The sequence below is a fragment of the Giraffa tippelskirchi genome, chromosome 2 (assembly GCF_054371585.1).
Source record: "Giraffa tippelskirchi isolate mGirTip1 chromosome 2, T2T-mGirTip1v1.2.pri, whole genome shotgun sequence".
In the NCBI taxonomy this organism is placed as follows: domain Eukaryota; kingdom Metazoa; phylum Chordata; class Mammalia; order Artiodactyla; family Giraffidae; genus Giraffa; species Giraffa tippelskirchi.
Genome location: NC_137276.1, coordinates 157,624,783 through 157,646,699, shown reverse-complemented (window position 1 = coordinate 157,646,699; position 21,917 = coordinate 157,624,783). Strand labels below are relative to the sequence as shown.

Sequence of the window (21,917 nt, the reverse complement as noted above, 5' to 3'; positions counted from 1 at the left end):
GGCCTACAAGATATTTCAAACTCTCCAAGAGAACAGAGAGGTACTATCATTGATGAATACACTCTTGATACTGAACTTATTTCTTGGAGGGGGAGGAAGCAGTTTGGTGAATGTGCTGTTAAAACTCTAGGAACTTGGCAGCAGCCAGCATCCAGGAATTCCCCCTGCTCTGCATTTTAACACTGCTGTGATTTGTAGACATCACTATTTAATGAAGCACACAGCTGTGCAAGAAGAGTAGGAGGTGGAGTTTGGCAATAAAGGGCCAGCAGGAAATCTGGCAATCCCTGTCATCTGGAATTTCCCTGTCAAGCCATCCCTCCTTCCATCAACCTCTAGTCCCTCTCTGAAATGACCATGTTAGCTACACAAATAACCAAGCAGAGAAATGGCAGTGTAACTTCTGCCCTTTCATTCCTGTTTAGCAAGCATATTTTTGTTAAGTCCAGGAATTAGAGTTGGGCAAACCAGCAAGACAAAATAAGAAATGATCTAAATCTTCAGCTAAAACTGTCATGGAAACATTGGGAGAAGCTAAAAAAGAAACTGCTTTGGGTAATATTATAAATTATTTCTTTTAATTAAATTAGCCCTGCCCTTTTCTATTTTAGCTGTAAACAGAAGTTTCCAGCACAGTAATTTGAACTTTGAGAAACCTTGCGGTGTCCTGTAGAGCTTGTTCAAGACCTCATCAGTTGGGACACGTGAGCAAGATATTTGGCCTCTCTGAGTTCTATTTCCCTCCTCTACAAAATGGGGATAATAGTATATACCAGTGGAGTTGTTAGGTGACTTATCTGAGAAAGTATATTTATAAAGACAAGTTAGTGTGTTTTCTCTTCCTTTTCTCCTTCATCACTTACCCCCAACACGTACATACATTCCATGACTTAGCAGTACAGTGTAATTCTAGTGAAAAGTAGATGCTTTTTAAAAGATAATAGATTTAAGTTAAGTACTTGATATCTGGGTATCACACAATACATTCTTGCTGCTATTACTAAGTAAATGACATTAAAAGTGTCTTTATTTCTAGAATTCAAAGCAATTATTGACATATATTTATTTTCAAAATATTTCTGCAAAGTATAAGCAAGGACACAGGTACCCATCACGTGGATAAAGAAAATGAGAATAAAGGTTAAGCTGTATGGCCCAATTCTTTAAAGGAGAACTCTAATCCCTGAGTTATGTAGTCCCTTACTGTAGCTTTCCCTTTATTACTTTGTTCAAAGTATCCTCTGTTGGGTTATAAATCGAAGACAAGGCCAATGATCCACAGAAATATTTACTAAAGACACTAAATAAAAAGGCAACTATAATGTTTAAATAAAGCAACAACAGCAATAAAAATCATGTTCTCACCACTATGTTTTCCATTAAGAGTTAATAACATAAGGCTATATTAAGTAAAGACTAATTTAAAATAAAGACAAAATTTTAACATTATACTTCAGTTTTATATTTTATCTCTATAATGGAAAAAGAAAAAATTAAGACAAAAGAATAATGAAAAGTTTAGAAAGAAATAATTTTGATGTTTTCTAAAGTCTTCTGAAGCAAAGTTGTAACTATTTCATGAATTCACCTCTTTGGAATAAAATGTCTATTTAGAAAATAGTAGGAAAATGTCATAATAATTTGTTATAAAAGCAAATTTAACTCCTACCAAAAAGGGAAATGTAGTAGTTTATTTAATATTGTATCTTCCTATTTTCAATAAAAGTCAAATATTAATAGTAATTATTGTCTTAATCACATGAAAATCCATATTTCAGGTGAATTTTAAAGTATGTTCAAGATAAATAACGTACTGTGTTATCATGGGTTAAAATGACAAAGAAAAAAAACAGGGCTGAACACTAAATAACTACATGGGAACATGTAACTACATCAGAGAATGTAATAAGACATACTGCAATAACTTACGTACTGCTTATGTGAGATGACTTCTTTTTGTAGGAACACAGAAAAAAAATAGTTGGCACTCTACAATTTCTTGAACAATGGAAAGATTCACAATCACTTTTATGTCCATATCTTTAAGCCATAAAGCAATTTGTGGGTAAAAAGTCTATGAGTAGTAATAGTATTTTTAAATATTCTAAGTGAATATTATCTCTTGCATATTATGCTACTAACTAGCAATTTAAGCAATGTTCATTTTAGCCTAGTAAAATAGTGGATAATGAAAAAATCAATGACTAAATCTCTTGAGTGTCAGCTGGACTTCAGGTTTTATGGCCCTAGCCAGCCTGCTGTACATATTCTTGTATGCTGCTGCTGCTAAGTCACTTCAGTCGTGTCCGACTCTGTGCGACCCCATAGACGGCAGCCCACCAGGCTCCGCCGTCCCTAGGATTCTCCAGGCAAGAATACTGGAGTGAGTTGCCATTTCCTTCTCCAGTGCATGAAAGGGAAAAGTGAAAGTGAAGTCGCTCAGTCGTGTCCGACTCTTGGAGACCCCGTGGACTGTAGCCTGCCAGGCTCCTCCATCCATGGGATTTTCCAGGCAAGAGTACTGGAGTGGGGTGCCATTGCCTTCTTGTATACACGGCCTTTAATAATTTGTTCATTTATAGTCAGAAAACATGCTTTAAAGATCTCCTTTATGCCAGGTACTACTAGCTACTTTCACATACCACATCTCAGTAAGCATATGCCATTTGAATTTTTCCCCAGAGATTATATTTAGTCAGGCCAGAGAAAAAATTAATCAACCAAACTGAATGTTGTTATATGCCATGAGTCTGAGTTTAGATTTCGGTATAAAATGTACAAGGGGCAAAAACAAATATCAGATTCTAGCTAATGAACAAAAGAGGAAATAGAAAGGTAAATTGTGATTTCTTTTACACTTTTGTTCACAGAATAACAAATCAGTTTTCCATAACCGAATATATTTCTCATGACTGCTACAATTGCTGAGAGATTATTTGTTGGTTCCAAATATGAAGTTATAAGACAATACATATGGATATTTAAATTTAGCCTTAGTAAATCATTTTTAAGTTCTACATAGTGCAAATCAGCAATGCCTCTTCCAAAAAGTATTTGTTAATCTACTAATCAAGCGACTTCAGTTTCATTTTTCAGTTTCATGCATTGCAGAAGGAAATGGCAACCCACTCCAGTGTTCTTGCCGGGAGAATCCCAGGGACAAGGGAGCCTGATGGGCTGCCATCTATGGGGTCTCACAGAGTCGGACACAACTGAAGTGACTTAGCAGCAGCAGCAGCAAGATCATGAAATCAATTTAGTGGGCTGTGCTTTGCTAAGTCGTTCCAGTCATGTCTGACTCATTGTGACTCTATGGACTGTAGCCCACCAGGCTCCTCTGTATATGGGATGCTCCAGGAAAAGATACTGGAGTGGCCTGCCATGCCCTTTCAGGGGATCGTCCTGACCCAGGGATGGAACATACATCTCTATGTGTCCTGCATTGGCAGGCAGATTCCTTACCACTCGCACCACCTGGGAAACCCCATTTAGCAGGCTACAGCTAGCTTAAGGAAAGGGGAGTGAGTGAGTGAAGTTGGTTACTTGTGTCCAACTCTTCGCAACCCCATGGACTATAGAGTCCACGGAATTCTCTAGACCAGAATACTGGAGTAGGTAGCCTTTCCCTTCTCCAGGGGATCTTCCCAACCCAGGGATCGAACCCAGGTCTCCCACATTGCAGGCGGATTCTTCACCAGCTGAGCCACAAGGGAAGCCCTAAAGAAAGGTAGGGGGGCATGAAATAGATGACTCTAGAATAAATCACAGTGGAACAAATGGAATATATCAGATCCCACTGCATGTAGTATGGGTAAGTATGTGTCTATGTAAGCATATGTGTGTGCACAGTGCACATATGCTACCTAAACCACATATTTTTATTCCTAGTGATCAAAAATATTGGAAAGCTACTCTAATAAATGGGCTTCCTCAATGGCTCAGTGGTGAAGAATCTGCCTACAATGCAGATGTGGGTTCGATCCCTGAGTTGGGAAGATTTCCTGGGGAAAGAAATGGCAACCCACTCCAGTAATCTTCCTGAGAAAATCCCATTGACAGCGGAACCTGGTGGGCTACAGATTATGGGGTCACAAAGATTTTGACAGGAGTGAGCATGCACACACTTTAAAGAATAGTTACAATCCATTTTTACTTAGCAATGAATTTCTACTTATATAAGTACAATATAATTTTTGAAAGTTTTAAATACAGGCTTTAAATCTGCTTTACTGATTTTTTTCAATTTAATTTTAATTGAAAGATAACTGGCATAAAACATTCATTATTTTCAGGTGTAAAACAATAATTTGATATTTATATATACTGCAAAATGATCAACATAGTAGGTCTAGTTATCATCCATCACTACACATAGTTACAGAATTTTTTTGTGTGTATGAGAACTTTCAAGGTTTACTCTCTTGAGTACTGGAGTGGGTTGCCATTTCCTTCTCCAGTGCATGAAAGGAAAAAGTGAAAGTGAAGTTGCTCAGTCGTATTCGACTCTTAGTGACCCCATGGGCTGTAGCCTACTAGGCTCCTCCGTCCATGGGATTTTCCAGGCAAGAGTACTGGAGTGGGGTGCCATTGCCTTCTCCGTTTACTCTCTTAGCAACTTTCAAATATACGGTACAGTATTATTAACTATAATTGTCATGCTATACATTCCAAACCCATGACCTATTTATTCATTTTATAACTATTTATTTTGTAACAGGAAGTTTGTACATTTTGACTCCCTTCACTCATTTTGCCTGCCCCCACCCTCCACTTCTAGTAACCACAGATCTGTTCCATATATCTGAGAGCCTGTTTTATGTTTGTTTGCTTGCATGCTTTAGATCATACAGCATTTGTCTTTCTTCGCCTGACTTATTTCTCTTAGCCTACTGTGCTCAAAGACCATCCATGTTGTCACTAATAACAAGAGCCCACAATTTTTTATGGTTGAGTAATATTCCATTGTGTGTGTGTATTCTTTATCCATCCAGCAGTGGACACTTAGGTTGTTTCTGTATCTTGACTATTTTAAATAATACTGCAACGTCCATGGGAATGATGTATCTTTTTTTTATTTTTATTTTTTTTAATAAATTTATCATGATGTATCTTTTTAAGTTAGTGTCTTCATTTTCTTTAAACAATACACAGAATAGGAACTGTGGGATCATAGGTAGCTCTATTTTTAATTTTTTGATGAATGTCCACACTGTTTTCCATATGGTTGCACCAATTTATCTTCCCACCAACAGTGTAGAAGTCTTCCCTTGTCTCCACAGGCTCACTAATACTTGTTGCCTCTTATCTTTTTGATAATGGCCATTCTAACACATGTGATATAATATCTCATGGTTTTGATTTACATTTTGGATTTTTAATTTATAACATTAGTAGTTATAGTGTTAGGATATTATATTCATATTTATAATATTGTTATGTCTTAAAGATTAATAATTTTCTAGGGTAATAATCTAAATTTCAAATTAGTGGCATTCTGCCTAATAAGGTTTTACTATGAAATAAGAAAAACAGCAAAAGTTGCATATGCTCTAACCATAAGTGCATCCTTCCTCTGTGACAAAACAAACCTACATCTGAGGCTATTTCCAAACAAAAGTTTTGAAAACAAGGAAAATACATGAAAGTAGATAAATGATGACTATAGAATTGTTAATAATAACAAAACGTATATCTACAAAATGGAAATAGAGTTACAGATGTAGAAAGTAAATTTATGGTTACCAGGGGAAAACATGGGAGGGGATAAAATAGAAGACTGGCATTGATATATATATCCTACTATATACAAAACGGGCTTTCCTGGTAACTCAGTTCAGTCGTTTCAGTCACTCAGTTGCGTCTGAATCTTTGAGACCCCATGGACTGCCACATGCCAGGCCTCCCTGTCCATAACCAACTGCTGGAGTTTACTCAAACTCATGTCCATCAAGTAGGTGATGCCATCCAACCACCTCATCCTCTGTCATCCCCTTTTCCTCCTGCCTTCAATCTTTCCCAGCATCAGGGTCTTTTCAAATGAGTCAGTTCTTTGCATCAGGTGGCCAAAGTATTGGAGTTTCAGCTTCAGCATCAGTCCTTCCAATGAATATTCAGGACTAATTTCCTTTAGGATGCACTGGTTGGATTTCCTTGCAGTCCAAGGGACTCTCAAGGGTCTTCTTCAGGACCACAGTTCAAAAGGATCAATTTTTCAGTGCTCAGCTTTCTTTACAGTCCAACTCTCACACCCATACATGACTACTGGAAAAACCATAGCTTTGTCTAGATGGACTTTTGTCCTGCAATGTAGGAGACCCGGGTTCAATCCGTCGGTCAGGAAGATCCTCTGGAGAAGGGAATGGCAACCCGTTCCAGAATTCTTGCTTGGAAAATCCCAAAGACAGAGGAACTTGGTGGGCTATAGTCCTTGGGGTTTCAAAGAATCAGACACAACTGAGCAACTAAGCACAGAATATGACTTACCTAAAATCAACATAAAAGATTAGTTTTTAGTATATGTTGGTAAATCTACACAACACACTGATATGTAGTCCTTAAAATGATCACTCTGAGGCAAATTCAGAAAAATACATATGTGATACATTTAAGTAATACATTTTTATCTGTGCTGTGAAAGTGATTCAACTATTATACAAGCATCTATCTAGATATCAGAAAGGAATAGGGAAATATAAATGTTTAATTTGTGGGAGTGATAAAACACAGAGGCATTTTTTAAAATTCTGTTTTTAGATGATGTTATAAAACTGTGCCATTAAATACTATCATAGTATATTTCTAAAATACATCAATGTTGATAATTATCAGCAAAGCTAAAATGCTTCATCCACATTATATATTGCTAAAATATATTGAAAGTGAGCTAGCCAGAGTTCTTTCAAGGAAACAAAATGAATTGAGATATTACATGCGGTTGGAGGATCTTTTTGCATGTAGAAGAAATTATGCAGTTTGTGGAGGGTTATTCCTCCTGGGTTTGGATGGCCTATTCAAGGTTTCTGTCTTAGCAACAGGGGTGTGCTACTGCTTTAGGCAATGTTTCAAGTCCCCTCTCAGGCCCTCCCTTATCTATTAATCAAAGCCGGTGATGACCTATGTTTCAAGTGGTCTTAGAGAGCTTTACTTTTCACCTGACTGATATGTAGGATCTAGGTAATCCTCTGTCTGATACATAGATACTGGATAGATGAGAAGCACACCAGGATTAGATGTATGGCCGGATGTCACAGAAGCTAAGGGCCCACAAACAGAAGATAGGAGGGGTCTCCAGGGCAAAAACCAGAGTTAAGGACTATGGTCACAGCAGCAAGCATCCATTTTCTTGCCAAGATAATGTCTGTGATTGCCATCTTGTATGCAAAGGGGGAGGGTGGAGATGATACTAGGGGGCAATTGTGACATAGTACAAGGTGATATAGCTTCTCAGGATGCTCAGTGGTAAAGAATCTGCCTGCTAATGCAGGAGACTCAAGAGATGTGGGTTCGATCCCTGGGTCCAAGGAAGATCTCTCGGAGTAGGAAATGGCAATCCACTCCAGTATTCTTTCCTGGAAAATTCCATGGACAGAGAGCCTGGTGAGCTACATTCCAGGGGGTTGCATAGAGTTGGACACAACCGAGCCACCGAACACACACACACACAGCATACACAATGACACAATGTGATACAGAGAAAATCTCAATTTAAAAAGCACATTTCGCAGCAAGGTGAGAGTAATCCATTCCATGTAGACATATAGTCTGAATTGCAATATGGAATTAACGACTTATTCCTTAGTTCTGCAAGTCAGCCAAGCTTGCCTTCATTTCAGATCTCCTAGGCCCTGAAGTGTCACAGCTACTATGAAAGGGCTGTTGGCATGGTTAATCCGCAGCAAGCTGATATACTCTCCCTGATGTGAACAAGCTCAAGTGGGAAGTGACCTCCTTTTAAGTCTAAATCAGTGTTCCTTTACACTTTTTGACATATAAAAAATCTTTCACACACCTGGGATATCCAATGTACCCCCACAGGAGGATTTTCCTTTACCCAGAGCCTTGAAAGCAATAGGTTTTTTTCTCATTTTCCAAATATGATACCCTACTTATATTAAATCTGATTTTATGAACTCTACATGCTCTCCAGGCCCACTAGAGGTTCTGATTCAAGTTGAGGGTGGGAGGCACGATCTCTCCAGGTGAGAAAAGCAATTCTGTGTTAAAGTGAAACTTCAGTTATAGAGATTGATGTGTGTTAGGTGACACCAACTGTGAGATACGAATTAAGAACAAAACCAGAATGCTGGAGTGAAAATGTATATATATTTATATAAATACATTAAATGTATATAAATATATGTGCATGCATGTGTATGCTCAGTTGTGACTGATTCTGTGACCCTATGGACTGTAACCCACCAGGCTCTTCTGTACATGGGATTTCCCAGGCAAGAATACTGGAGTGGGTTGCCATTTCCTCTTCCAGGGGATCTTCCCAACCCAGGGATTGAACCTCCATCTCCTGTGTCTCCTGCATTAGCAGGAGGATTCTTTACTACTAAGCCACTGGGAAAGCCCATAAATATATGTATGTATTAAAAATAAGTATATATTTGTTATTACTTACTATAAAATAAGTATTTATTATAATAAATATATGACAGAAAAACATACATATATATACACATAAATAAATATATATGACAAAAGTTTCTATGAGATCAAGACAGTCATTTGCCCTATAGGAAAGTCTTTCAAAGTATACAAATGTTAAAATGATTCCACTCATTTCACTGAAATATGCCAGTCACTTAAGTGTTTAATCTTTAAATTCATTTGGGGAGATTGTGCAGAGGGGGTATGTCTGAGAATTGAGAATTATTAATAATTTTTGCTTAAGCTGTGAAATGTACATATAAGCTATATATATATATATATAAATATAAACACACACACACACACACACATATATATATAGATATAGATATATATGCCACTGCACAGACTCCACCCTAGACGCAGTAAATCAGAATCTGTAGGTGTTGGGTCAGGACATTAGCAGTTTTCACAACTCCCTAGGCAATTCTAATGTGTAGCCAAGGATGGGAACTTTCTAGGTTAACAGGCTACAGAATGTTAGAGGGCAAAGGGCCTTAGAGATAATCTTATCCAACACTTTTCCATCCATGTTTCTTTCTCCACTCCCATCAATAATAGTAGCCCAGCTTGTATTTGTTTGTTGTCTTTGTTTCCTAGTAAATTTTCATTTGAAAAAAAAAAAAAATCAGAAGTAAAAAGGAAGGAAGATAAAAAACCTAGACCAACTAGCCATCGCTTTTCTTCAAAAATCAAACTGAGACCCGCCCCCCCAGAGGGATACTTCTTTATTTTATGTTGCAATGGTCTAAGTGAGAGCAAATCCACAGTGTATTCCCAGGAAATAGGGTTTTTTCTGCTTCCAGGGTTTTTCTGCTTTTCTGTTACTCCTCTGCTTCAGTGGAAATAGTCAGAAATTCATAAACCAATTACCTATAAATGATGATACTACTCTTGTGGTATTAATATTCCTATTACAAGCTGAAGCTCCGATACTTTGGCCACCTGATGTGAACAGCCAACTTATTAGAAAAGACACTGATGCTGGGAAAGATAGAAGGTAGGAGGAGAAGGGGACTACAGAGGACATGGTGGTTGTATGGCACCACCAACTCAATGGACAAGAGTTTGAGTAAACCCCGGAAAATGGTGAAAGACGGGGAAGCCTGGCGTACTGCAGTCCATGTGGTCGCAGAGAGTCGACACTACTGAGTAACTGAACAACAACAATTACAAATTAGGATATCACCATATAGAATCATTTTATGGATGATTCGTTTTTGATGTAATATTGATTATTTGGAGACATATTTTTCATACATATTGAGACATATGACATATCTTTTTGATTTCATGGCCTCCTCTTTTCTGATCTCAAAGCCTTAAAAACAACAGTTGCTCAAATTCTTTAAAGTAATAAAATTCTACTATTGGAGAATATTTTTTGAGAAACTAAGATAGTTAAATATCTTTACTTTTTTCAGCTTAAACTTGTTCACCAGGCTTATTACTGTATATTAGACCCTGTGCATTATTAGCCCTTAGTACCAATTAACCCTTACACCAATCCCGTGAGATGGGCGCTATTATTATCATCCCTATTTTACATATGAGGAAATGGAAGCTTGGAGTGGTTAGACAACTGAACTGAAGAGCACACCCAGAAAGTGACAGAGCTGAGAATGTAATGCATTCTTTATACCAAAGTCCATGCCCTTGAGCCTTTCCTATATACCTTCCCAGACAGCTTGGGAGTAGAAAAACCTGGGCTGTCAATCATGAAATAAGATTTGTAATGACCACATTTTATATATAAAAACGTGCTGCCAATGGGGACAATTCCTGCAAAAAGTCATACAGCTGGATAAACGTAAATCTAAAAATCATGACATTTTACAAATATTTGGGATGGTAGAGTTCTGTAATTTTTATATTTTTCCTCCCAAAGGAAAATGTCACTCCAAGGAATTTTTCTAGCTGCATGGATTTATTGAAACTTATACAACTTCCATGGGGGAGGGATTTTAACCTGTTTTATTCATTTTATTGCTTCAAAAATGTTTTTTGAAAAAATTTAAGCATTTTCCAAGCACCAATATTGTAATCAATTCCAAGGAAACAAAATTCAATGATAGTGCCAGAAATGCAAAGGTTATGTACAATACAACAGGAAACACAATACTCATTCAAGTGAGAAATATTTATTGAATGATTCCGTACTAGGTCCTGAGAACTAGAGCTCTGGACCAAAGGAACCTGTCCCTCCTTACAGTTAAGGTCTGGTGAGGAGACAGACATCAACCAGACCTAGCAACACTCATAGAACTCTGACAAGTACAAGAAGAAAGAAATAGAGGACAAAAAACATGCATTAGAGAGACCTGAACCTGATCAAAAGGGACAATTAAAACCGGGATCTGAACCTTGGGGAGGTGTTATCTATATGTTGGGCTATCTAGAAAGCTAGAGAAACCACTTTATAAGTGGTGGGTGGTTTCACATGGGAAGTAATGGGAACTGAGGTTTTAAAAGTTAATTTGATATTGCCACATAGAGAACCGGAAGATGAACATTCTAGAAAAAAGGCAGCATGAGTCAACATGACCTCATCACTTAACCTTTTAAGTGAGAGCAGGATAGAAACTCACACACATGCATCCACACATGACCTGTACTCTGGCACCCTGACCACCTTTTTTGTCCCCATTGCAGCTCTTCTTTTTTCCAGCCTACTGCACAGGACTAGCTTAATCTATAAGTAAAATCTGGTTGGTAAGTAGAAAGAGGACATATGGCTTGGCTGTCCAAATAAGAACCCAGAGAAATGTTCTCCAGGACAGGTACCAACAATGTGACTTTAATTCACATTGAACTGTAAGTGATAGCTAGTAGGTTCCTATCAGTGAGTAAACTTTTGTTAAAGATCTTGAGGTTATCTTGTTAATTGTGGTCCCTCCATTAGAGATCAGGATTAAGTTACAAATAGTGTGTAAATTGTTCTGCCAAAAACTGACTTATCTGACTCAGGATAAGTCACAAACACTTTCTGAACCTCTGCTTATTTTTCTTTTGAGAAAGTACTAGTAGCAGAACTCCTAATTCTACTATGGATCATTGATGACTGTGTGACAAAATATAGAACATTGATGCACTGCCTGGCTCTTCTCTGCTTAGGATTTAAGGAGCTGGGTTTTGAAAACTACTTTTATTTAAAGGTCTAAAAAACCCTGCTCTCTCCCACTACTTTGAATCTCATTACATGTAAACACTACTGAGACAGGGAGCAACATGCCTATTCTTTTCCTTTTCATACAGACAGAACTTTGAATTGGGCCTCATGAAATAGCCATGGTGAAAAGGGCTTATGGATAAGAGATAGGCTTTGGAGTCAGTCCTGGTTCTAATTCTGGCAGCACCACTCACTAGTTGGTTGGAGAAAAAGTTACTGAACCTCACCGATTCTAGTGTGTCTCATCTGCAAAGTGAAAATGACAATAATACCCACTTTGTAGACTTCAAGGGGCTGAAATGTGAAAATACATATGGAGCACAGAAGCAATTCCTGGAACACATTGCCTGAGTCAGTGCTCAACACCTGTTGTTAATGATACGATTTGTTAATTTCCTACTATTCTTTATACATATATTATTTCTAATAATATCAGTAACACTTCAAGATAGAAATAATTCAGTGCACTTTACAAAAGAGGAAAAAGGAACATGAACGAAGTTTATTGTTTCCCAAGATCACAGTGCCAATGACAAAGCAAAGATTCAAACGAAAGTCTGTGCTTTTTGCTCTACTCAATCCTGATTCTGTGCTGAGTTAAAACAGAGTAACAGTTATACCCACCCCAACTACTCAACCTCATCTGTCTCCTTTTGTTCTTTCCATGTGGCATCTGCCCTGCTCCTTATATCCTTGGCATGGCTTGGGCTGGTTGCCTTGGGATCCAGGCAAGGGAGAAAGCTTTGTGGAATGTATTGTTGGAGTCCTACTTATCTTCTGAATGAGTAAAGAATTTAAGGCCCTAGGGAAGAGGTGGTTTACCAATGAAATCTCTCCTCAACAAGTCAAGAAACAATGGAGAGATAATCTATGACAGCCAGTAAAAAAGCTCCCTAATGCTCTAAAGTCCAAGAGAGGCCCCTGGAGGGTTTCAAATCTGAATCATTTTGAATGAGAAGGAAGTTGGTTTCAAGTGAACTTTTGGAAAGTTGAGATTCATTGTCAATAAATCTTCCCTACAGTTTCTATCTGATGTTTAACATTCAGTTAAAACCTTTAATTCTTCAAATTACTAAAACAACAAGCAGCCCTTTGGAAGCTTAGTAACCAAACCACTAATGCAGCTTCAGATCCAGGGAACCCCCAAAGATCAATTCAATAGGACTAATCTTCAAGCACAGGTCCCCCAGGGATAATTTGAGGAGAATTTTTGGCCAAAGCTATACTATGAGGGATGCTCCATAAAATAATACATCACAATTAGGAATTTCAAGCCTCCCAAGGTTACCCACTTACTCAGCTAATTAAGGGTAAATCCTGCATGTGGTGTTGATCTGTATGGTAAAAGAAGAAAAAAAAAAACAAAGAAACCCTAGCAGCAAATCAAGAGAGGTTGTTCAGTCTCAAAGTCTCAAAGAACACATTCAGCCAATATTACTGAACATGACTATGCCAGGCAGTATTAACCTTGCTTTGCAAAAGAGAAAAATGAGTATAGAGACCATGAGCAACCCAACCAATTTCATTATCTAGTAAATGACAGAAAAGGGACTGAGCTTGCTGTGGGCAAGCTCAAGTCTAGGCATTTTTCCACTGGGCCTTGTGAACTTATGAATTCTTTTTAATTTTAAAATATTTTTATTCTCCATAGAGGTAAACATTATCCAACTAATTACCGTTTTCTATTACTCCACATTACCTGCTCAGCTTAAAGTTTATACATATCCTCATATTACTACAAATCCCATACACCCTTATCTCTGTCTTCTTGAAAGATGATTTTCCATAATTAGTTAGACTTCCCCTGATCTTCTATTCATGTTGGGTCTGCCTCACTTAAAATTCTGTTTTATCCTTTAAATGACTCACTGGTCATTTATCATGATTTTTAGAAATGCCAAGAGAGGAATTCTCATAGCCTTCACATCTTCACAGAAATAGACAAATTTGTAATTCCCTTTTTACACACATAATCTTTTGGGAGCAATTACTAGAGTCATCTCCCTGTAATACAAAGGCTTTATTGATGTACAATTCAATGCTAATACTACTGCCAATAATAAATAATATTTACTGGGACCTATTTTGTTCTAGATTCTAAAGACTTTGTATACATTTGCCCATCTAGTCTTCACATTAAGTGTATTAAGAGAGGTACAATTTATTTTATCATTTTTACAACTGAAGAAACTGAGTCTGGAATGATAACTTACTCTAAGCAGCTAATAAGCTAATGGAAGGAGGGAGCAAGTTGTTTTAAAGTTGACTAACCTCAAGAGTCTTATTTAATCCACTTTATCATAAACCATGGAAAGATAATAACCCCATACTTCATCTCTCCTTACACATAAACATAGTTGCAATCATTGTAAAGTCTATTCTTCTTTTTAGAAAACTTGGGAACCACTCTTACCTACCCTTTATGAAGTCAGAAATCACAGATGTTCTGGTTTGGATAGACCTTGGTAATCTAACTAACCACAATTTATAACATCACTTCTGTGTTATATTAATTGTCAAAGAGATTTGGAATGTGTTAATATGACCCATGCCTTCATAGTTTCCTAGAATGGAATGATATGATTATTACCATTACCATGGTCTTCATCGAGCTCAGTCGTATATGACTCTTTGTGACCCCATGGACTATATAGTCCACCAGGTTCCTCTGTCCATGGAATTTTCAAGGCAAGAATACTGGAGTAGGTTGCCATTTCCTTCTCCAGGGGATCTTCCTGACCTAGGGATCAATGCTGCATCTCTTGCATCTCCCGCATTGGCAGACAGATTCTTTACCACTGCACCACCTTGGAGGCGCCATCATAACCATAATCTTTCCTAAAATTCCCTCTGGAAGATTTAGGGGGTATAAAATAACTCACTGTCCGAACTTCAAGAAATGAAAAAGTCAGTGCTACTAGATGGTCCTGTTTCAAGTTCTCTGTGTGTCAACTCTTTTCATTAGAGCACATCAGGCTAAAGATGAAAATGGATGGCTTCCCTGACCACATCAAAGAGGCATAAGACATGTTATTGTGTCGTAACTGCCAAGTCTATAGTTCCCAAGAATATCTGATCCCAAATGGTGATACCTATCTAACTATACCCTGTACCGGAGCTTCTGTATTTGCAACTAGAAAATCGCCATGTTATTTATTGGTCTTCATGCGGGGCTTGCATTTCTTATCTGTAATTTTGGGAATAATAATAATGATTAAGCAACAACACTGTAGTGAGAACCAAATGAAACAGTGCAAGAGAGAGCCAAGCACTGTGCCTGACCCAGAGTAAGGTGTTCAATACATGCTTTTTGAAACAAAATCTGTGAATGATGGCAGCACTTTTTCATAGAGACCATATTACTTAAAATGGAGACATGTCAGAAAATCATCCTGCTAGTGTTCGCTCACCATAGTGCTGCTCCTACAGCCGCTAACAACCTCAATTAGAAAAATCAAAAGAATCATCTTTAGGAGCCTCTGGGCAGGCATTTAACCTCAAGTTACTGCACAACCTGTTGATCCACCTTTTATCAGGTCTCACTCCAGACACTTCAAATGTCCGGGCAGATTAAGCTACTAAGTCTTCTGAAAGGTACAAGGGGATTTATCTATTCAGCGCTGCAATCAGACAAGTGCTCCCTAGTCACCAAACCGCGTCAGCACACATAACTCTTCTGTATCTAAAATCAGATACCGTCTAAACTGGGATGCCTTAAAATACATTCCTTTAGTAGCTAGAATCCCAGTTGGTAAACATTTGTGTAAGGTATCATAGCTCAAGCTTTAATTAACTCACCTAACATTAAAAGTTTAAATATGAAGGTTAATTTCTCTTTCTCTTTTTCTTTTAGGTAAAGGAGGGAAATTAAAATTCTCTCTATAATAACAGAGGTGACTTTCAACAAAATCAATGCTATTATGTATAAAGCTATGTCAAAATACCTAGATTTATATTTTTGAAAACTCTTGAATTTTTCATATATATATATATATATATATATATATATATAATACTACTTTTTTATCTCAAAGATCAAATCCATATTGATTAGTTATAGCTGTGTCCTACTTTCCCAACATTTAGTCATTCTGAATTTTTTATATCATTGCCTTGGAAGAAAGCAACAGACACCTGGATAACTAACTATTGGTGCTTGCATTCAAAAAGAGTGTTTTACAATCATTTAAATGCCATGTCCAGCTTTCTTTCCCACCTCAACACAAAATAGGAAGGATATGCCCAAACTTTCAAAAATATTTTATGTTTGTTTAAGTGAATGTCAAGTCCCTAAGGAAATAATTTTGAAAAAAACAAATGCATAGAAAAGGGGATAAGATTTGTGGTTGCCAGCCGTGGGAGTGAGGAACTAGGTGAAGTTGGTCAAAAGAAACAAACATCCAGTTATAAGCTAAATAAATTCTAGGGATATAAGGTATAACATGATGACTATAGCTTACAATACTGTTTTGTATATTTGAAAGTTGCTCAGGGAGTAGATCTCAAAATTTCTCATCATAAGGAAAATTTTTTTCTAATTATGGGAGGTGATGAATGTTAACTTATTGTAGTGATCATTTAACAATATATGCACACACCAAATCATTATATTGTACAACTAAAACTTGCACAATGTTGTTTAGTTCCTAAGTCATGTCTGACTCTTGTGACCTGATGGACTGTAGACCCCCACACTCCTCTGTCCATGGAATTTCCCAGGCAAGAATACTGGAGTAGGTTGCGATTTCCTTCTCCAGGGGATCTTCCCCACTCAGGTATCAAACTTGCCTTTTCTGTGTCTCCTGCATTGGTGGAGGATTCTTCACTACTGAGCTACCAGGGAAGCCCCTTTACAATGTTATATGCCAATTATATCTTAATAAAGCTGGAAAAAAGGTAATGCTGGTATGTAGACAAAAACTCAATAAGTTTGTTAAATAGTCACCTCAGAATCAAGTTACAAGAAGTATTTATCAATCAAATAAAAGAAAGGGAAAAATAACACCCTTATGGTAAGATGCTTCTAAAGATGACAATCCAAAACAGTAAAAAAATTGAATTTTGGCCAAAATAAAGGATAAGAAATCTGTGTTCCAGTCCTGGCATTAACAAATTTGACCTGTGCAGCTCACTTTCTGTCCCTGGTCTTGATTTTAACACTCAAACATGAGTGTCTTGGGCAAGATAATCTACTTAAATGATTTTAGCTCTGTATTTATATACTTCTACTAGCCATTCAATTTAAATTCCTTATTTATATAGTAAATGGCAATAGAAACCCAAATGATGACATCAGCAGAACAGGGAGGGGAACGTCTGGTTCTGTAGACCCAGGAGGACAGTGATATGGAATCTCAGACTCCTTGAGTGGGAGACTGCTTTCATTTTACAGATGGGAACCCTGAAGCTTAAACAGAGAATGGGATGGTTTAAGGCAATGGTTAACCAGAGGTGATTTTTGTCCTCCAGGAAATATTTTGAAATGTATGGAAATATTTTTGTTTGTTACAGTTTGGGGAATAGTTATACTATTGGCTTTTAATAGAATGAGACCAAGGATGCTGCTGAACATCCTTCAGTGCACAGAAGAGCTCCCCACAACAAAGAACTGGTAGTAGTTTAGTCACTAAGTCGTGCCTGACTCTTGTGACTCCATGGACTATAGCCTGCCAGGTTCCTCTGTCCATGGGATTTCCCAGGCAACAATACTGGAGTGGGTTGTCAGTTCCTTCTCCAGGGGATCTTCTTAACCCTGAGATCAAACCCTGGTCTCCTGCATTGCAGACAGTGTCCTGCACCACAGGCGGATTCTTCCAGCACCAAATGGCAAGAACGCAAAGTTTGAGAGACCCTGAGTTGCCACTGACAGCTAGTTACCTTTTTATATGTCAGAGGTTATATTAATAAATATACTGTGAATGATTTAAATCACTTTGTATGTTACTTGTCATAATAGAGCAGAGACTAAAAATTCATGATAGTGTCAATATCAGTCAGTTTTCTATTATATAACACACTGAGTTCAAGAGTCTTATCAAACAAATGACATCAGGACAAACTTCAAACCTGTGTAAGTGTGTTCCAATTCTAGTTGAATATACAAAAGATCATAGAGAAGAATTAATTATGTTTCTAAAAATCATTCTGTAATTGCTAGAAACTACATGAATAGAGGGATTCTATAAAAATGGATAATACATTTGCTATTACTTTCTCCCATTCTAAGGGTTGTCTTTCCACCTTGCTTATAATTTCCTTTGCTGTGAAAAAGCTTTTAAGTTTAATTAGATCCCATTCATTTATTTTTGTTTTTATTTCCATTACTCTAGAAGGTGGGTCATAGAGGATCTTGCTGTGATTTATGTCATAGAGTGTATTATCTATGATTTCCTCTAAGAATTTTATACTTTCTGTCCTTAGATTTAGGTCTTTAATCCATTTTGAGTTTATCTTTGTATGATGTTAGGAAGTGTTCTAATTTCATTCTTTTACATGCAGCTGTTCAGTTTTCCCAGCATCATTTATTGAAGAGTCTGTTTTTGCCCCATTGTATATTCTTGCCTTCTGTGTCAAAAATTAGGTACCCATAGGTGCATAGGTTTATTTCTGGGCTTTCTATCTTGTTCCATTGGTCTATATTTCTGTTTTTGTGCCAGTACCATACTGTCTTGATGACTGTAACTTTGTTGTGTAGTCTGAAGTCAGGAGGAAGGTTGATTCCCCAAAGCTTTCTTAAGATTTCTTTGGCTATTTGGGGTCTTTTATGTTTCCACATGACTTGCGATTTTTTTTTTTTTGATTCTACTACTGTGAAAAATGCCATTGGTAACTTGATAGGGATCACATTGAATCTCTAGACTGCATTTGGTAGTATAGTCAGTTTCACAATATTGATTCTTCCAACCCAGGAACATGGAATAGCTCTTCATCTGTTTATGTAATCTTGTATTTCTTTCATCAGTATGATAGTTTTCTGTACACCATTCTTTTGTCTCCGTAGGTAAGTTTATTCCTAGATATTTTATTCTTTTTGTTGCAGTAGTGAGTGGGATTGATTCCTTAATTTCTCTTTCTGATTTTTCATATAGGAATGCAAGTGATTTCTGTGTATTCATTTTGTATCCTGTGACTTTGGTAAATTCACTGATTAGCTCTAGTAATTTTCTGACAGGGTTTTCTAATTTTCTTTAGGGTTTTCTATGTACAGTATCAAATGAAACAACTGACAAAGGATTAATTTCCAAAATATGCAAGCAGCTCATACAAGCCAATAACACAAAGACAAACAACCCAATCAAAAAGTGGGAAAAAGATCTAGACAGGCATCTCTCAAGAAGACAGACAGATGGTTAACAAACACAAGAACAGATACTAAACATTGATCATTATTAGAGAAAGGCAAATCAAAACTACAATGAAATATCACCTCACACCTCAGAATGGCCATCATCAAAAAGTCTACAAATGATAAATGCTGAAGTGAGTGTGGAGAAAAGGGACCCTCTTGCACTGTTGGTGGGAATATAAATTGATACAGCCACTATGGAAGACTGTATGGAGTGTCCTTAAAAAACTAGGAATAAAACTGACCCAGCAATCTCACTCCTAGGCATAAACCTCAAAGAAACCAAAACTGAGAAAGACAAACGTACTCCAATGTTTATTGCAGCACTATTTACAATAGCTAGAACATGGAAGCAACCTAGATGTCCACAGACAGATGAATGGATAAAGAAGCTGTGGTACATTTGTACAATGGAATATTACTCTACCATAAAAAGGAACACTTTTGAGTCAGTTCTAATGAGGTAGATGAACCTAGAGCCTAGTATACGAGTGAAGTAAGTCAGAAAGAGAAAAACAAATATCGTATACTAACACATATATATGGAATCTGGAAAGATGGTACTGATGAAATTATTTGCAGGGCAGCAATAGAGACAATGACATAGAGAGCAGACATATGGAGATGGGGGTTGGGAAGGAAGGAGAGGGTGGGATGTACGGAGAGAGTAACATGGAAGCTTACATTACCATATGAAATTAGATAGCCAATGGGAATTTGCTGTATGACTCAGGGAACTCAAACCCGGGCTCTATAACAACCTAGAGGGGTGGGAGGGAGATTCAAGAAGGAGGGGACATATGTATACTTATGGCTGATTCATGTTGATGTTTGGCAGAAACCAACACAATTCTGTAAAGAAATTATCTTTCAATTAAAAATAAATAAATTTAAAATTAAAAAAAAATAGGTAATACAATGAGTTTGTCTGGATACAGGCGAAGAAGAATATAATAGAACAATTAAGGATGCCAGTAATAGTCCTAAGGCCTCATTCCTCATCACACACTCCTTATTCCAGCCAGAATTGGGCTTCTTCTTAAGGAGCTTAGTTCTTGTGTTGTGAGGATATCACCCAAGACTAGTTCAAAGAAAAGTGTATGTAGGAAGTTATACAAGGTACAGCTACCGGCGAATCATGGACAACAGTAATTTTCACAGATCCAATGAGACTTCATTGACAGCTGGAAAGAACACAGAATGTTAGAGCTAGAAATAAAGGAGAAATTACTTCTTCAAATGACCCTATTGTTTGGATAAGAAAACAGTGGTCCTGAGCTGGGGTTGGAAAGAGTGACTGGTCCAATGACAAACCACAATTTATGGCAGAGTCAGAATCCTGCTCTCATGGATAACCTGACCCTCATTAGTGGGATGGCAGATTAAGTTAATACGTACTTTACCTAATCTACATGATCTTTGTTGGGTTCTGTATATGTAGTTGATTTTACCCACATAGTAGAAAGCGTTTTATTTCATTTGACTGAAATGTTCTCCATGAAATTGGAAGTCTGAAAAGAAAAACAACTTTTCCAAGGTCATAGAGCTATCAGTGGCAGAGCCTGAATTTAAAACCCATGCCCTCTCATTCCAGGTGCAAGATATTTAACTGGCTGGGTGACTCACTGTGGCAGGGGGAGTGGCAAAATAAAGAAAAGAAGGAAGGGCCATTACATTGGAGATAAAAAAACTCAAGGGCTTTCCCTGATAATAATATAAAGACACAACATATTAAAGTTTAGAAGAGAAACAAGCCCTTCCTGTTTTCAATATCTACCATCATTCTCCTTCTTCAATTCCTCATCCCATAAAGTAGCTGATAATATCTCTAATGGACCATTCAGTATAAATATCACTTTAACAAAGAGATGAACTACTGGAAAGAGTTTTCCAAAAATTCAAGACAGAAACTTCTCCTATGTATGGTCTTAAGATATTAAAAGAAAATCTTAATTGCCACAAAAAGTGGGTAACCTAGGACATATTTATCCTTTCTGGGGTTATGACCCTTTCGAAAGTCTGATGAAAGCTATCAATGCTCTCAGAAAAAGGCACACATTTTCATACAGTTCTGACACACTTTCATATACAAACAATGCATGGAAAGCTCAGAAACCCATCAATGAACTTTAACCTCTTTAGGCGAGAAATTTTGTTTAAGAATGAGCTCTGCCATTAGGTATATGTATGGCCTTAAACAAGTTAAGTGTAGTTCACTGTCTCAGTTTGTCCACCTGTTAGAAACTAGATTTGCACACTGGTCATTCTATGTTATTGATGGATGCAGCAGAGTACAGTGGAAGGTACTCTAGGAGTCATTGCAGATATTTGATTCAAGGAGGTTTATTTTCCCTCTCTGGGGCTTAGTCTCCACCAATTGTAGAGTGAGGGATTAATACATGATGACCTGGAAGGTACCTTTCACCTCCAATGTTTTGAGATTCTTAATTTGGGAAAAATTATGTGGAGCAGAAAAGAGCTTCATCTCCCTAATGAGTATTTTGAGCTAGATTCACCTGCTCTAAACAGAAAATCTGCCAGATCTTTCAAGACACCACTATATAGACAAGACATCACATTTGACCCTGACTAGATCATAGGATGTGACAGGTAAGTGGGGATGCTGTAGCCATGGATATCAGTTTCTTGATCAACTCCCTTTCCAAACTTGGAGTCATAAACCCCTACGGATTAAGCCCTATCAGCAGTCATATCTTCATTTGTTAAAGAGCACAGTGATAAGGACTC

General features: G+C 37.3%; 1 protein-coding gene and 1 long non-coding RNA gene across 11 annotated transcripts in view; both read right to left on the bottom strand.

Moving 5' to 3' along the window:
* Positions 1 to 21,917, bottom strand: part of TP63 (tumor protein p63) — a 245,886-nt gene that overhangs the window by 179,354 nt on the left and 44,615 nt on the right. The gene's annotated exons all lie outside the window — the stretch shown is intronic.
* LOC145524516 (uncharacterized) lies at positions 434 to 3,651 on the bottom strand. The gene is made up of 2 exons (XR_014067623.1): positions 3,368 to 3,651; positions 434 to 2,378 (listed from the first exon to the last, which is right to left on the bottom strand). It is a non-coding gene; the product is annotated as an uncharacterized LOC145524516 (long non-coding RNA).